This window comes from Simochromis diagramma, unplaced genomic scaffold, assembly GCF_900408965.1.
Source record: "Simochromis diagramma unplaced genomic scaffold, fSimDia1.1 OVJJ01000466.1, whole genome shotgun sequence".
NCBI classification, from domain to species: Eukaryota; Metazoa; Chordata; class Actinopteri; order Cichliformes; family Cichlidae; genus Simochromis; species Simochromis diagramma.
The window spans coordinates 1,889,055-1,902,002 of record NW_024387287.1 but is presented as its reverse complement, the minus strand read 5'-3'; the positions used below and the strand labels follow the sequence as shown (position 1 = coordinate 1,902,002).

At 37.6% G+C, this 12,948-nt stretch overlaps 1 long non-coding RNA gene across 1 annotated transcript; it reads right to left on the bottom strand.

Moving 5' to 3' along the window:
• Window positions 1-5,382: 5,382 nt before the first annotated feature.
• Window positions 5,383-8,413, bottom strand: LOC120716319. Its single transcript, XR_005691867.1, has 2 exons — window positions 8,349-8,413; window positions 5,383-5,505 (listed from the first exon to the last, which is right to left on the bottom strand). It is a non-coding gene; the product is annotated as an uncharacterized LOC120716319 (long non-coding RNA).
• Window positions 8,414-12,948: the final 4,535 nt, after the last annotated feature.

Below are 12,948 nucleotides of genomic sequence, written 5' to 3'. Positions count from 1 at the left end.
AGTAAAAATGAATAAATGCATTTTTTCACAATTAATCTAAAGAAAATGACACAGTAAATCAAATCCCTTTGATGAAGCTTAAAATTGACATGAAATTAGGGCTGCTCGATTATGGCAAAAATGATAATCACGATTATTTTCACTGAAATTGAGATCACGATTATTTGACGATATTTATTTAACCCTTTAAGACCTACTATAGAACCAAGTCCACCAGAGCTTATATTATTATTTTTTTATATGCTGTAGTGCCATTTGTGGGAGCATTTCAAGTTGCTATACATCAATACAACTGTTATAGCCCATATTTTAATAATATGTATGTATTAAGTCCATAGTAATTACATAAATTGCAAAAAAGTGCAATAAACTACAAAAAAAATTGAAAATCGCTTTTGTTTTGTTTACATATATTTCTACTTGGAGAAATTTAAGAGGTTTATCCCTCAAAACTTTAAATACAATAAAGTTGCAAAAAATAGTTTCCCACCACAGGAAATTTATTTTGAGTGTCTTCATAGTTTTATTTTGGAGATACAGCAATTTTTATATACTGCAGGAAAAACAAAAAACAATCCTATGATGCAAATTTGCAAAGAAAACAGCATATGCATCATTTCAGTGTGGGAAGTGTTACGAACAGCTGATAGGAACGGCAAAGCGTGTTTCTGGAATATTATGTTTTTGTTCCTGCAAGCGCTTTTTATGCAATTTTTGCAAAGCTATATGTGGAACGAAACCGTGACCGAGGACAAGCTGATGGCATAAGATGTAAGTACAACTCCTCCGGTTTCATATGCAAAACAAATCATTGCGCTAGCTTACACGGTTCAGATTCTACAGGGATTTAAAAATAGTTACGCAAAACGGAGCGTGCTGCTCTGACCGGCTTTAAAGGGTTAACAATGACTTTAAAAAAATAATATAAAATGGTGTGCAACACCACTGAAGTTTTTTTTTTTTAAACTCTCTTTTCAACCAACGGCAGTCACTCTCCAAATAACTTCTGCTTAGCTTTCCGAGCTTCCCTCGGGTCCTCTTAATCAGCGGTCTCCAACCTTTTTTGCGCCACGGACCGGTTTATGCCCGACAATATTTTCACGGACCGGCCTTTAAGGTGTCGCGGATAAATGAGGGAGGGGCTAATAATCGGCTCAGTCATTTTTAATGATCGTTGAAAGCCCAGATCGTAATCGTGATTAAAATTCGATTAATTGAGCAGCCCTACATGAAATCTCATGTATTTTTACAATATACCGTAATTGCAGATCTTATCTTATTATGATTCCACATAGCAGAGTAGCACTTAATAAAGTAATGGCGTCACTTCTATTAATAATGTCATAATAGTGTCATAATGATGCTCCAATATAACATTACTACATTTAAATTTGCAATGTTTGTCCTTAAAATATTTAAAATGAAAAATCTACTGTAAGAACAAGATTGCTCTTCCTGCAGGAAATACATTCTGACGGTTTGAGTAAGTAATTACTGAAGATAACTCAATAAGGGAGAAAAGATTCTAGATAAATATCAATGGTATTGAAAGAAGCTGTACATAATACTACATTTGTGAGATGGTTATGAGCATTTTTTTCTAATAGTTAAAAATTATTTGTGAAGAACTTCATGAAGTCATTGCTAGTTAAGGTTGACTCAACAGAGCTCTGACTTTTTGTCGGCCTGACTGCAGTGGTAAAGACAAACCTAGGGTTGTTCTTATTTTGTTTAATTAGTGATGAATAGTAAGATGTTCCAGGTTCATGCAGGTCTTTTAATTTTTTTTTCAAACCAACAAACAATTTTTCCAGGTTAAATGATGATCTTCTAAGTTAATGAGATACTATTTTCTCTCCAGCTTACGAGTTATCTGTGTCATGATTCGACTGTGTGGCAGGTAGGAAGTGGACCCAAACGCAAGCTCACAGAGGCAGGAATGAACTGAAAACACAGCTTTATTGCTGGAGGGAAATGGCGAAACAAACTGATAAGAAACTACACTGGGAAGCAATACACTAGCACACAGAGAAACACACGGCCATGAATTAGGGAGAATGCGACACTGAACAGAGGGAGACGCGGACATAAATACACAGAGGTTTAACGAGGAAGGTGGGAGCACACCGGGAACACAGCTGACACAGATAATCGTAACGAGACAGGGCAGGAGCAACACAACATGACGCATACTGACGGGAGACTGTCAAAGTAAAACAGGAAGCACACAGAGGCGCAGACAGGAGGAGAGAGGGAGCACGGGGAGAGCACAGACATAACGGGCTGGGGAAAACATGGAATAAAACACGAGGGGAAACGAGGGCTCACAGATACACAGAGGGGCACACAGGGGGTAAAAGTCACAAGGGGAAGTCAAATAAGGAACAAAATACAAAAATACATGAAACTAAGAATGCTGGGCCAACATGGCCCAGGATTATGACAATCTGCTTTAAGATGTGCATTTGAAAGTTATACCAGGGAGTCGATTACTTCTAATTTTAAGGCTTTCTTTTTCAGAGGAGCTACAGTATCCAGAGTTTTAGGCAGTGACGAAATAAAATTATTAACAGTGTAATCAACCTGTGGAGTAGTGTTCAGGTCACTGCTCTGCACTGTGTTTGCACAGGGCGTTGAAGAAGATAACAGTGGATAAATTATATCTTTAAACTTAGTTGTATCCAGGGCTGGACTGGGACAAAAAATTGGCCCAGGCATTTTGATGAGACCGGCCCACCAGGTATTATAGGAAAAGCCATAAAGCCTTTGAATGAAAACGAACGCTGTTGTGACAGTGATGTACACTGTCTTGTTGGTATATGTATGATTTCTATACATTTTACATCAGATAAAAACTTTGGTTGTAAGATTCAGATAATTATTTATTCAAAGCGAGACATTTTAAATGAGAATAAGAAAGAAACGTATTTCTTTGTGCCCCCATTTCCCTGTTAATGCCCTACCTGACCCCCTGGCAAAACTTTGCTAGACCCACCCCTGCACAGTTACCAGCTGTTAGATACATAAAAAAAAAGGATCCTGGTGTTATTTGTCTCTCAGAAACAGTTCATAACTTCCCTTCAATTCATTCATGTCACCTAAAAGGTAAACCTGTTTCTCCATCACCTGTTCAGCTCTGATGATTCAGTAAGGACCTCTCCTGGTTTCATCTTCATGTTTCCCTTTTACCAGATAACCAAACTGATATCATGACCAGCAGCTTTTACAGCTGTGGCTCCAGCAAACATCAGCTGATACTAGAAATTAATATTAAATAAATTCTAACAATAGCTGATCAAGCTTAAACGTGCTGCTGTTGTTTATGGCGACATCCGCTGGTTTCCTCTTTCTGGCACAAAGTGGGCGATAAACAAACAAGAGAGAAAAGCCGATCAGCTCATCATTGATCAGTTTCATGATTGAAGTAGCAACAGGAGAGAGAGAGGGGGAAAGAATGAGCAAAGAAGAGGCAGCTGACAGCGTAAAGAAGCCGAATAACTCCAGCTTTGTGTCTTTTTCCATTCTAGCTGAAGTACGGGACAAACTGTGTTCCTTTTTAGCTCAATACGAAACGCGTAATATTTTCTCTGAATGCGGGACAATTCCGTTTTTTATGGGATGGTTGGCAACTCTAATAACTAACCTTATGAATAAAATATAGTTCACTATCAGTAACATCATAGCACCCGCCCAGACATGCTAGCTAGTATGCAGTACGAGTTATTGTAACTGATTGTAAAAAGTTAGCACAACGAAAATAGCTACAACTAAACTTGATTTATATCTGACCCAGATAGACTGCAGGTCATAACTTCTTACCTGAAGTTCAGTTCACCTGACACTCGGACCGGCGGCCGCCTCGGGTCTCTCCTCCTCCTGCCTTCCCTTTTCCTCATCCACCTGCTGGCCTCTGTGAAAGCTCCACCATAGCCACCACCAAACAACTGAGTTATTTTTACACACCGGCCAGCATCTGGCCAATCCACCACCTTTCATTGTTTATACTGTTACAAAACAAACAAACAAAACAAAACCCATCGGCCCATAAAAACGAAGAATCACCATCGGCCCACTGGGCAAATACCCGGTATGCTCGATGGCCAGTCCAGCTATGGTTATATCCCTTATGGAAAGAAATCTACTGTGATGATATCTATTCCCCACTGCTGTGTAATTCATTATTGTAAAGTGAAATGTTTCTAAGACATGATCAGATAAAAAAGGTTTTCAGGAAATACTGTTAAATATTCTGTTTGTATTCAGTATGTCAGAACAAGAGTGTTAATAAAGTGGTGGGTGTCACGGCGGGGTGCGCCGATGTGCGTGGAAACAGGACCCAAAAGCAGATGACGACGAGGAGTAGTAAGGTTTTAACAGAAAGGTGATGCTTTATTAAGATGACGGCAGGGAATAAACCAGGAAACCAGAACAAACTGGCAAAACACTAAAGGTACTAAGACCAAAAACTATAACTATGGTGAAAACTAAGACTAAGGTCAAAATAACCAACGACCCGACAATGGCATGAAGAAAACAAAAGGCTTAAATACAGACATGAGGTGATCAGGGGAAGTGGAGACATATGGGGAAACAGCTGACAGCCATAAACCTAATGACAGGACCAGGAGAGAAAAGCTAAATACAATTAACAAAGAACACATGACATTGTCAGAATAAAACAGGAAATACTAAAACTAAACATGACAACACAACTTAACAGACCTAATACGTGATGAATAAATACCAAACCCCAAAACATAGAAAAACCCAGGAACAATAACCAATAACTGCCTAAACTAAAGGCAAAATAGGAAATAACACAAAAACTAATAACATATCAAAAAACAAGAAAAATACAAAGAAAACTCAGAGTGCTGGGTCGGAGACCCAGCCTGTGACAGTGGGTGGGTTCTTTTACATTTTAAAGGAACTGTGTCTTAATTCCACTAATTTCACATACAAGTTATTAGACAGAAACATGGGTGTGACATGGGTTCCCCAATATCAACCATTGTGGCCGACTTGTAAGTGGAAGAAGCGGAAAAGAGGGCTTTGTTATCCTACCCTGGAATACCACCAAGTCATTGGTTCAGGTATGTTAATGACACCTGGGTGAAAATCAAATCGGGGGTTCCCTGACACAGTTCACTGTTCATTCATTGGGCTGGTTTCAGTTGTTGTGCAATGTACTGTTTATTGTCCAGAACCAGAAAATTAAAGGTCATCCACGTCTTTATTTCTGTAAAACATTCCTGCAGTTTAACTAATTGGTGTGTGTTATCTGGCTTCATGGATAGATAGAGTTGGGTGTCATCGGCATAGCAGTGAAAATGTATGCTATGCCTTCTGACGATACTGCCAAAGGGAAGCATATATAATTGGTCTAATAGTTAAAATTTATTTGTGAAGAACTTCATGAAGCCATTACTCGTTAATGTTAAAGGAATGGTTGGCTCAGCAGAGCTCTGACTGTTTGTCAGCCTGGCTACAGTGCTGAAGAGAAACCTAGGGTTGTTCTTATTTTCTTTAATCAGTGAAGCAACAAACTATTTCTCCAGGTTAAATGATGATCTTCTATCTCTTTTGTGATAAGCCATTTCCTCTCCAGCTTACGAGTTATCTGCTTTAAGGTCCACGTTTGAGAGTTATAGCATGGAGTCAAGTACTTCTGATTTGAGGCTTTATTTTTCAGAGGAGCTACATAGTGAGGAGATAAAATTATTAACAAAATAATCAACCTCTGTTGGAGTAGCATTCAGGTAGCTGCTCTGCTCTGTGTTGGTACAGGGCATTGAAGATGCTATGAGTGGGAGAATTTTATTCTTAAACTTAGTTACAGCACTTTCAGAAAGGTATCTACTGTGATGAAGTCTACTCCCCACAGCTGTATAATTCATTATTGTAAATGTCAGTTTATGAGGAAGCCACTGAATGCATTGGAGAAGCAATGGAGAGAGATAAAACAGGAGAGATCACCTGAATCTCTGCTGTCACATGAAATGCTGCCAGAAGGGGGCAGTATTTCAAGCCAATACAGGCTCTAGCAGTGGAAGATCTCTGATCTGCACAAACACAGACTTTGCTATAAACAGAGTTTTGGCTCGGAGTAGAACACATAACCACTTGAAGCAGAAACATAAGCTGACAGAGAAAGAGGCAGTCAGACAGTTTCTTGGAGAGTGTCTCTGTTTGCAGATTCATGGAGACTGAATGCTAAAGTTAGTGTGTTGTGTAGTCAGTGTGTAGTGTCAGAACAATGAGACTGCTGAATGTCACAGTTGCTGCCAAAAAGCCACCAAAGGCAGGTTATAAAGTAAACTCTGTCTCCAGGTGGAAAACAGGAGGAGTGATACATCTCCTTTTGTCAGGCCTGCAGGTATCAGGCTTGTGATGTGCTCCTTTATCTTATAGCAGTGGTCCCCAACCTTTTTTGCACCATTGACCGATTTATGTCCGATAGTATTTTCACGGATTGGCCTTTAAGGTGTCGCGGATGAATACAACAAAATAAAACCAGTACTGGTACCAAATAAAAAAAAGAAAACACACAGGGAAAAGAACGAGAGACACCAAGTTAATGATTAAAATGATAAAAAAACAAAAAAAATAACGCTAAAAACAATCAAAACCCTGAATTTCACACCGGAGCCTCAACTCTCGTGGCCCGGTAACAAACAATTCCGTACCGGTCTGTGGGGTCCGCTGTCTTATAGTGGACAAAAATTATTTTTTGGAGTGGCACAAATAATTTGTGTGGCATCTTATTTGATGCAGAACACCTGATTGTAAATAGTTTTAAATGTTTATTTCAAAAAAAGAAGAAGCCTTGGCTGCATTTTTAGATAAATAGCTGCATATACCTTTGTTGTTTACAAAACTCAGTTACTTTTTTGAAGAAATAACTAATAGCTATAATTAATTATTTTTTCAAAGTAACTTGCCCAACATTGGTCACCTACGGTACTCCGCAGGGACATGGGAGAAAAAAAAATTAAGACGGACTTTTGCGAGGCTTTTCAGGGAGTTTTTTGGACATCCTGATAATAATGAATTACAGTAGTCCAGCCTAGAAGTAATAAATGCATGAACTAGTTTTTCAGAATCACTCTGAGACAGGATATTTCCAGTTTTAGAGATGTTGCACAAATGGAAGAATGCAGTCTTATATATTTGTTTAATATGTGCATTGAAGGACATATCCTGGTCAAAAATGACTCCAAGGTTCCTCACAGCGTTACTGGAGGCCAAAGTAATGCCATCCAGAGTAAGAATCTGGTTAGATACCATATTTCTAAGATTTTCAGGGCCGAGTACAATAACCTCAGTTTGATTTGAATTCAGAAGCAGAAAGTTAGCAGCCATCCAGGTCTTTATGTCTTTAAGACATTCCTGCAGTTTAACTAATTGGTGTGTGTTATCTGGCTTCATGGACAGATAGAGCTGGGTGTCATCTGCATAGCAGTGAAAATGTATGCTATGTCTTCTAATGATACTGTCTAAGGGAAGCATGTATAATGTAAACAGAATTGGTCCTAGCACCGAACCCTGTGGAACTCCATAATTGACCTCAGTGTGCGAAGAGGACTCTCCATTTACATGCAAAAATTAGATAGATATGATACAAACCACTGCAGTGCAGTACCTGTAATACCTACAGCGTGCTCTAATCACTCTAACAGGATATTATGGTCAACAGTATCGAACGCTGCACTGAGGTCTAGCAGGACAAGCACAGGGCCATAAGAAGATCATTTGTAACCTTCACTAAAGCTGTATCTGTGCTGTGATGAGCTCTGAAACGTGACTGAAACTCTTCAAATAAACCATTCCTCTGCAGATGAGCAGTTAGCTGTTTGACAACAAGGATGTTTGATATGAAAGGGAGGTTGGAGATTGGCCTATAATTAGCCAAGACAGCTGGGTCTAGAGATGGCTTTTTAAGTAAAGGTTTAACTACAGCCAGCTTGAAGGCCTGTGGTACATAGTCAATTATTAGAGATAGGTTGATCATATTTAAGATTGAAGCATCAATTAATGGCAGAACTTCTTTGAACAGTTTTGTAAGAATGGGGTCTAAAAGACATGTTGATGGTTTGGAGGAAGTAATTATTGAAGTGAACTCAGAAAGATCAATTGGAGAAAAAGAGTCTAAATGAATATCAATGGTTCTGAAAGTAGCTGTAGATAATATTACATCTGTGGGATGATTATTGGTAATTTTTTCTCTAATGGTTAAAATTTTATTTGTAAATAAATTCATGAAGTCATTACTAGTTAACGTTAAAGGGATGGTTGGCTCAATAGAGCTCTGACATTTTGTCAGCCTGGCTACAATGCTGAAGAGAAACCTAGGGTTGTTCTTATTTTCTTCAATCAGTGACGAATAGTAAGATGTTCTGGCTTTACGGAGGGCTTTCTTATAAAGCAACAAACTATTTCTCCAGGCTAAATGATGATCTAAATTTGTGACACGTCATTTCCTCTCCAGCTTACAAGTTATCTGATTTAGGCTACTTGTTTGAGAATTATACCACAGAGTCAGGTACTTCTGATTTGAGGCCTTATTTTTCACCGGAGCTACAGTATCCAGAGTCGTACGTAGTGAGGAGGCAAAGTTATTAACAAGATGATCGACCTTCAGGTAGCTGCTCTGCTCTGTGTTGGTACAGGGCATTGAAGATGATAACAGTGGGTGGATTATATTCACTTAGTTACAGCGCTTTCAGAAAGACATCTACTGTGATAAAGTCTACTCCCCACTGCTGTGTAATCAATTATTGTAAATGTAAATGTTATCAGGAAATGATCAGACAGGAGAGGGTTTTCAGGAAATACTGTTAAATGTTCAGTTTCTATTCCATATGTTAAAACAAGATCTAGAGTGTGGTTAAAGTGGTGGGTGGGTTCTTTTACATCTTGAAAGAAGCCAATTGAGTCTAATAAGAGATTAAATCCTGTGTTGAGGCTGTCATTTTTAGCATCTACATGAATGTTAAAATCACCCACAATAATTATTTCATCTGAACTGAGCACTAAATCAGATAAAAAGTCTGAAAAATCAGACAGAAACTCTGTAAGAGCCAGGTGGACGATAGATGATAACAAGCAAGACTGGTTTCTGAGTTTTACAGCTGGGGTGGACAAAGCTAAGCATCAGGCTTTCAAATGAATTAAAAGTCTGTCTGGGTCTTTGGTTGATTGATAGGCTGGTGCGTAAAATTGCTGCCACACCGCCCCCTCGGCCTGTGCTTCGAGGTTCCTGATGATTAGAATAACTCGGGGGTGTGGATTCATTTAATCTAATATAATCATCCTGCTGTAACCAGGTTTCTGTAAGTAAATCGATTTGTTGATCAGTCATGTCCTAGCAGAAGAGAGAGACCTAATGTTTAATAATCCTCATTTCACTGTTTTACTCTTTGGTTCAGATGTGGATACAGTATTGTTCTTTCTTTGTGATTTTTTTTATATTTAAGTCATTTTTTTGCTGGTTTTTAGGGTTTTTTTGTCTGTTTGGGAGCTGACACAGTCTCTACAGAGATGAGGTTTTGGGGGGATAGCAGGAGGAGAGAAGCTGCAGAGAGACGTGTAAGACTGCAACTCTGCTTCCTGGTCCCAGCTCTGGATAGTCATGTTTTGGGGGTGTTTAATAAATTTGGCCAGATTTCCAGAAATGAGAGCAAGATAACTGCTAAGATACAGACGGACAAACTGGTGGCTAACGGCTAATGGCTAACCACCTGGACATAGTAGTGATAGACAAGCAGAGGAGGACGGTCATAGTGGTAGATGCAAGTATACCAAATGAAAGCAGCATCAGGAAGAAAGAAAACTCAAGATTATCTGGAGGGTGAAGGTAACAGTGGTCCCAGCGGTAATCTGTGCACTCGGTGCAGTGACCCCCAAGCTAGGCAAGTGGCACCAGCAGATCTCAGGAACAACATTGGACCCTCAAGCTCCCAGGCCTCGTCAACGCGTTAACGAGCTAACTGCTCTATATATATGTGTGTGTATATATATATATATATATATATATATATATTATATATATATATATATATATATATATTATATTTATATATATAGCTGTGAAAGTAAATCTGACAGCTTGTTACTATCATACATATCTGAAAAAACTTGAAAACACTAATGCAATGCTTAACAGCAATTAGGAAAGTGAGAGAGCAAGACTTCTGACTGAGAAAAGTTCAGAGTGCTGTTGTGATATAATAGTGTGTATAAAAACAATGAGAACCCATATGGAAAAGAAATAGTAAAAACTTATATGATTTACTCATGAAAGTGGCCACTTTCTCATTACTTTCATATATTGTTTTAGTAAGTATCCAAAACATACAACATACATTATATCATTTTTCAAGGGATCTTATATGTGTTTTCACTCTTGTATGCTTTTCATACAAGTTTCACACAAGACAGATACAAACTTTATAAGATTTATGTATATATATATATATATATATATATATATATATATATATATATATATATATATATATATATATATCTTTTCCATATGGGAAAGGCTGAATTTTGTCCTCACTCCTCATATCCAGATACATAAAAGTCATAGTTGAAAATGGCAAAAATGCTCAAAGCAGGCTAAGCAGTTATTTTATAGATACATCTGTAAAATAACTGGTAGCATTATGGCTATAAAATCCACCTGTGGAACCTGATGACCATGGTCACTCAGACTTCTTCTGTTTCACAGCTCTTGAGTAAATAGGCGATTTGGCTGGAAAATGTAAAATGCAGTGTAATGTTCAACCACATTTATTTTCCACATACATCTAACATTCTTCTTAGATTGGTGGTTCTTCTTCACATACACTTTCCTTTTACACTACCATCACACAGAGAATATGGTTTATGAAGCGTTTCACAGCAGCAAAGTCTAAGCCTAGTCTAAGTTATGTGACACTGATCAGCAGTTTTGGAAAGGTCACTTATGAAACGTGATAGCTCACAGTTTTCTAGTTTCCCTGATCAAAATATAATTTTTAAGACAACTAATTATTTCATAGAAGTCAAAGTGAAATATTATGGACTCTTTAGCACTGAAGGTCTCTTTCTCTGTAGTTATGACATCCCAGTTTGGTTGTGTTGACTGCTTACAGGCATGACAAACTAAGAGTAATATACATTTGACTGGCTGAACTCAGCAGCAGCAACGACGGTGTTACCCTCCGATTTGTCTAATCATTTGGTTTGCTGACCTATTTTTTTCTGAAAGTAGCCAAAAAGAAGACATTCCTGTATGAAAAAATGTACACAATGAATGGTATATTTTATATATCCTAAAAATTATAGACAGACTCTATTTTAGTAAGGGAGGATATAATAATGGAGGAATAAACAAATGACCTACAGCAATCTGCTCTTCTTTCTCTTTTCGGTATTGCCACTAATAAGCTGTATGTTGGTGAAGCAAATACAGCAATGCAAAAAGTAGTAGCATATATATGTTTACACAGCATGGTAATGTTTATGTAATACACGTATTGAAACGTTAGACTTTGTACCTTGTAGCAACAGATTATGTTTAAAGTAACAAATGAGTTAAATAATTAAATGAACTTATGAAATGAACTGAACAGAAATTTTAAAATAAAGATGGATTTAAAAAAAAAAACTGCATCAGATGTGATCAGTTTAATTTAGAAAAAAACAAGTGAGAAAAGCTGCCTCAGTCCTGAGGCACAGGTTACCTAATAAGGTTAATAATAATGACAAAACCTTCTAAAGAAAATAAAGCTTTGAAGGTTCTTGAGCTTCCGTTGTGCCTCAGTGGCATTCTGTTAGGTTAGATGACCTTTGACAACACAAAAAAATAACCTCAGAATGAGCTGTTTACACCTGTTAGAATGTCATACAGCATGTTACTGGGCTTTCCCCCCGCTTACTGCTTTAATACTTCCTCTCCAAAAAAATCTATTCGTGTACCATTTGAGGTTGTTGATACTGAAATGATTACAGATTTACACAGAACAAGCATTCTGACACAAGGAAATAATATTTCCGAGCAGTTTAAAAACAATAAGTAATTATTCATTACTAAATGAATTTTCATATGAACAGACTGGCACTGCCACCCAACCAGCTCCTTTACATTATAGTGAAAAACAAGTTCTTTTTAACTCTGTCATCCAAAGAGGCGCTTAGACACAGAGCAAGAACACTGAGCGGTCGATTATGACCGATTCAGCTGCTGACAACCAAAAAGCACGGAACAGAAAGTCACGCAGCCAGAAGTAGAAAAGACTTAAATCAACATGAGCGCTGTATTTGTAGGATTACCATAAGTCCACTGAAAAGATTTATGGAAGTACAATGTTTAATTAAGACTTTGTTCTTTATAACGTTGATTTAATCACTTGGTTGTGTCATTAAAGTTTAAATCTCTTTTGCAAAAAAAAAATGTGTGTATTTCTTTTGCAATTGATTTCTGTGATGATGTCCTTTTGTCTTTTCTCATACAATATATATTGATCAGCAGGGTTTTTTTTTTTTGTAGGCCACATTCAGTCTACATCAAGCTTCTATGGTCTCCTAGGTCTAATGAACAGTGTTAATATACAAGACAAATGCATGCTCACAGACACAGTTTGCTATCTAACTAAACAAATTCTATTACAGCAGCATTATGTGTATGAATGACAAGAAGATGGTCTGTTAGAATCTGTGTTCACTCCAAAGGAAACCAAAAGATACTAAATATTGATAAATGATGCCTACTAGACATGTTAATAATAATGACTCTATACTAGCTAAAGTTCTAAGATGACAGCTGAGAAAATCTGTCCTATCCTGCTAACATTATTTATCCTGTTCAACCTTTTTTTATCAAGTTACCTAGTTACGATTAAGTTGAGCTCATGATTACGATTAAGTTGAGCTCATCTGCCACAGAAATTAGTAAGAAAA